The 5,304-nt window shown below is 50.6% G+C and overlaps 1 long non-coding RNA gene across 1 annotated transcript; it reads left to right on the top strand.

Moving 5' to 3' along the window:
• Nucleotides 1–1,684: 1,684 nt before the first annotated feature.
• Nucleotides 1,685–4,814, top strand: LOC142069690 (uncharacterized). Its single transcript, XR_012665640.1, has 3 exons — nucleotides 1,685–1,759; nucleotides 2,867–2,932; nucleotides 3,766–4,814. It is a non-coding gene; the product is annotated as an uncharacterized LOC142069690 (long non-coding RNA).
• The last annotated feature ends 490 nt before the right edge of the window (nucleotides 4,815–5,304 follow it).

A 5,304-nucleotide genomic window follows, 5' to 3' on the forward strand; every position in this document is an offset into this window, starting at 1 on the left:
TCTATACCATTTCTACGTGAGAGGGTTGGAATGATTCCGTTTTGCAGAGAATTTTGAGATGTCAAATTTTGGTTTTGTTCCTATTTGTGGCAATCCCTCTCCCCAAACTTCAAAACTCTTTGTGAAACAGAATTCCTCTTCTTAGCCGAGCTCTATTGAAAGCCTTGGGTCCGGGCAGTCTGCTCTCAGACTATCCCGGTGCTGGGAACCCAGGAAACTGTGGGAGCTAGAAGTGCCAGGGAGTTGCAAATTTGAGAGCCAGGGTCCCAGACGCTGCGGGTTTGGAAGCCCACGATCCCAGTCAGCCTGCTAGATCGGCTTCCAGGGAGCTGAATGGGTGCACTGGCAAGACAGCAGGCAGGTTTCTAAGGACCCCTGCCTAGCTTCTGGAGGAATTTCATCAAAATGGAACTGTCGCTAAAATAGTTTGATGAATCAGCAAATTCGAAACAAAAATTAGTTCATGAAAGTGTTCCCGACTAGCTGTAGTTGGAATCCCTCGACTTTAGCGTAGAAGAGATGGCTGTGCGAGGTTCGTGATGTGATTGTCCCTTAGTTACTAACTTGTGGGGCTTTCTTGGCTGTAGGAGGATGATGCTCTTCGTTTATGGTCCTTTGTCCTATTTGGCATCCTGGCCCGCCTGACCAAAAGAAAATGGAAGGGCTATTTCGCCGAGCAGGTTCGACAGAGCTGGGTCACACTTCTGCTGCACCTGCAAGACCCGAACCCCAGGGTTTCAGTGGTAAGACCGAGAGTGACTTATTTACTAAGCCAAAGGAATCTTCCTCCCAATGACAGGGGAGCTCTGCTATTCCTGCCTGCTCTGGAGGCCCAAATTCCCCCCTCAGTTCATTGCCCTCCTGCTGAGTCAGTTCCCACCAGGTTGGTCCATGGCTGCCTCACCAGAATCCAGGATAGGTCATGGGTCTGAGCCCGACAGCTCTCTCTTCCTGTCTGTCTCTGCACCCCAGGCCCCTGCCTCCCCAGAACAGAAGAGAGACCTGGTGAAGCAGCTTTCGTAGGTAGATCTGTTCCAAAAAGACATTGATGCTACCTCCAGGTTGCAGTGGAAGCTCTCCCCTCTATTAGTCATTCCTGCATGTTTTCTGCCAATTACATCCAGATGAATCCCTTTTTATCCCGGAATAGATGAGCAGTCAAGCAGATGAGTTCCCTTTGAATGACCAAAGCACTCAGTAGGGAACAATTAAATGGTGTGACACGCTTCCTTTTTTTCAGGAATGCAGAACTACGTTTCACCTCTGTGTCCCGTTTTTGGGACTGAAGAGGCTCCAAACTGCCGTGAATGAACACCTTGATGGCACAGCCGAGCTGAAGCCTGAAGAGCTCCAGGTGGACATTTGCAGACACCTTGTGAGTGAGCTGTTGAAGTGTCTGAGATTCTTGACTGGAGTGGTATGTGGTGGTGTAGAGGTGTGGGGGGGATGTGTGATGGGTAATGGAAATAGCGGTCAGAGTGGGATATATGACTGAGGGTGATGGGAAATGTAAATCTGCCACAGATCCCCATTTTTCCCACGTCCACCCAGTCACCTGTTCTTTCTCTGATTTATCTGTGGCTCGTAAAAGCATGTGCTGGCAGTCAAAGGGCACTTCTAGCCAGAGAGAGCTCATGTGTCCTTGATTTCCTCTAGGCCAAAGAGAATGCCGAGCTGCTGGAGAACTTGTACAAAAGCACCATCATGTACTTCTTTAGCAGATGGGAAGAGATCCGGGCAGTTGCAGTCAAGTTAGCTGGTGAGAGATGATGCCCAGTGTCCCTTTTGGTATTCCCATTGAGGGAGAGAGAAAAAAATCCCACTGTGCAGCACTGAGCTGCCATTAATCTCTCTATGCCTCAGCTTCCCATACATAAATGGGGATGTTAATATCCCTACCTCTCCAGTGTGGTGGTCGGAGGAAATCATGACTTGCTATAAAGTGCTTTGGGATTGTTGCAGGGAAAGCACGGTGCAGTCATTTAGTAGTAGAGGCTGGGACACTGTCTCATAGGGCATGTTTACACTTGGAGCTGGGGGGCTAATTCCCAGCTTGATGAAACATACCCGCACTAGCCCTGAGTGCTAAAAATAGAGAGTAGCTGCGATGGCAGGAGCAGGAGGAAGTTTAACCACCCCAAGTATGATCCCATCCAAACCCCAAAGTCGATTCTCAAGGTGGCTAGCTCCTCCCACTGCTCGTGCTGCTTTTGCTACATTCTAATTTTAGCATGCGAGCGCTGTCCGAGGTAGTGTGGGCCTGTCCCATTGAACTGGGAGTGATCCCCCTTGCTCAAAGTGCAGACCCACCCACAGTGTTGCTCAGTGCTCTTCACTACTACTTCATCATTGGGAGGCATGCAGCCCACCTGCCCTCAGCACCTGCTCTTTCAGGTTCCTGGCCACACCACCTTGTCAAGGAGGCAAAAGGTTCCTCCGCTTTGGCCCTGTGCCCTCTTCTCCCAAGCATACCCAGGTGAGACAGGCAGGCATTGTGGCCTAAGTCCCACCTGTCAGTCACCTTGTGGGATCCCTGCTTAGAACTCGCTTATTCCTGGCCCCAGGCCTTTGCTCAGACCACTAGACCAAGACACTAGCGTAGTATGTCTCCAATAACTGACAGCAGTGGCAAGAGGAACACAGACTCTTTAAAGCAAATGGGTTTTGTGTAAACATTCTTAAAAAAAAAGTCTTTCTCATTCTCTTCAGTGTGGACTCTAAACTGCACTAGCATCCTCTTGCCCACAGCTCACCCTTAGGTCCACAGTAGGAGAGGCCAAAGACCTGTCTAGGGGCTGCTAATATCACTTTGCACTCAACAAGGGAAGGTTTTATTGTTGTTGTTTGTTTTCCATTGTGTATTTAGGCATCATCCTGGAACACACAGACAGGCAGCGTATGAAATGGCCGAACCTGGACCATCTGCTGATGTGTAAGTAATAAATACAGCTGAAGTTCTGCTCATCCGTGAGTTCTAAAGGAATTTAGCTGACAAGCAGCAGTAACCGATACCACTGGTGCAAAGTGCATCAGCCACACATGCAAGGACAAATTCAGTCTTGCCCAGTAGAAAGTCAGCTTTAATTTCCCCTGAAGGAGGCAGCTGCAGGGGGTGTGATGTGAGTCCGTGCATCTCCTGGTTGTCCTGGCAAGGCCCCCTCCGCAGCCAGTGCTATCCACTCTTTGGGCGTTATTGGCTCTCTGTGGACTGCCCAGGTGAGGAGAAATTGTAGCCACTTTCTGCTCCCCCAAAGTTCCCACCAGCAATTTTTCTTCCAGTAGGTGCCCTGCATCCTGCACAAACCAGCTTGGACCTGGTCTCTGTTCAATTCCAGGGTTATTGGAGCTCAGACCGTGGCTCCTGAATAGAGATGGAAAATAAACTTAAAAGTGGAAGCTATTGAAACAATGGACCTTCTTCCACTTACAGCAGAGTGGATGACTTTCTGGTCGAGTCAGGGCCTCCCCACTTGTTGGGAGCATGGAAGGGAGCCAATGGAGGAACCTAAAGCTTTCTTTGTATTGGAGAGCTTCTGTAGCGTGCTATTCAGAGATAGTAAGTCTCCAGCTAGTTCAGGCACAGGTGACAATATGAAAAGTGAGGCAGATTCATCTCTCATGTATTTTCCATCCCAATAGAAGGACTGAGCCCAGTTTCACATTTTACAATGTGATCATTCAGCTCTGGTAGTTCAAGATTCTGTGATCACGCTTAGCTGTGATTTGACAGTCTGTACACTAGCATGTTGTCCTCTGTCATTTCAGCTCTCCAGTTCCTCAAGAAAGACCCAAGTCCCTCTGTCCAGCTGGTGGCAACTGAGGTCCTAAATGACATCTGTCCTGGCCGAGTGCTTGGGGAATGAAGCGGGAGACAAACAGAAGAAGGCGCTCCAGTAGTATAAGGGCCCTACCGTCAATCAAACGTTAACCCCACCCTTGGCCCTCGTAAGCCTTACCCACCGTCACTGGAAGTCCCTAGACAATGAGGTATTACTTCCAGGGTCAAGGCAGACAAATGACCGGAAGCAACGTGTGTCATGTGACCCCTCTAAGAACTCCTCCCATTGTCCTCTACCAATCGGGATGGGTTTCGCCCTGATAGGAACGCCCCAAGAGAAGATTTGACCAATCAGGGGGCGTTCCGGGGCAGGATGACCTGTCTGGAAGTGGTTCGTGTGACCCCTCTAAGAATACCCCCCACCACCGTCTACCAATCAGTAGGGGTTTGAGCCACTGGGGACCACCCCGAGAGGAGGTTTGACCAATCATGGGGAGTTCCGGGGCGGGGTGATCTGTCTGGAAGTGGTTCGTGTGACCCCTCTAAGAATACCCCCCACCACCGTCTACCAATCAGTAGGGGTTTGAGCCACTGGGGACCACCCCGAGAGGAGGTTTGACCAATCATGGGGAGTTCCGGGGTGCGGTGATCTGTCTAGAAGTGGTTTGTGTGACCCCTCTAAGAATTCCTCCCACCGCCCTCTACCAATCAGGAGGGGTTTCAGCCACTGGGGACCACCCCGAGAGGAGATTTGACCAACTGGGGGGAGTTCCAGGGTGGGGTGACCCGTCCGGAAGTGCTTCGTGTGACCCCTCTAAGAACTCCTCCCACCACCTTCTACCAATCGCGATGGGTTTCGGCTGCAGAGGACCGCCCCGAGAAGAGATTTGACCAAAATGGGGCAGGTTCTCGGATTGGGTGAACCGTCCAGAAGAGGGTCATGTGACCCCTCTAAGAACTCCTCCCAACGCCCTCTGCCAATCAGAGTGCAGCACCATCACCCCATAAGTCCCAGCGCTGGGCAGAGGAAGCCATCTCTCACCAAGAAGACATGTTTTAGAAATTGTGGAAAGGCTGAGAGAAAACATGGACTCCTTTACCACCCCCGTGAGACCTTCAGATTTTGTTTTAGCTCCGAGGACCTTTGGAGTTGTGTGGAGAAAGCGCTACGGCAGTGACAGTTCCGAGGAGGGCCCTTTGACTCAACCGTTGATGGATACGTCGGAACCCGACCCCAAAATCCAAACCTTTGTGAGGCACCCCGATGAGTGTGACAGCCTCTCATTGTCCAGGCCCTAAAGTTGGAAGGCGATTGTGGCTTGGGGGAGTCACAAGGTGAACGGGAAAGACGGCGCTCAGGTAAATGAATGATTAAGAAGCGACTGTCGATCACAGGGGTGTGATGGGGTTAGGAATCGACCTTGGCATTACATAAATGTAAAAACAGGCAGTGGGGTGCTTACACTGTTTTTTGTCTGAAAATCTCTCAACAGCTCGACAATGCCTTTCTAGAGGCCTTTGAGAAG

The sequence above is a fragment of the Caretta caretta genome, chromosome 20 (assembly GCF_965140235.1).
Source record: "Caretta caretta isolate rCarCar2 chromosome 20, rCarCar1.hap1, whole genome shotgun sequence".
In the NCBI taxonomy this organism is placed as follows: Eukaryota; Metazoa; Chordata; order Testudines; family Cheloniidae; genus Caretta; species Caretta caretta.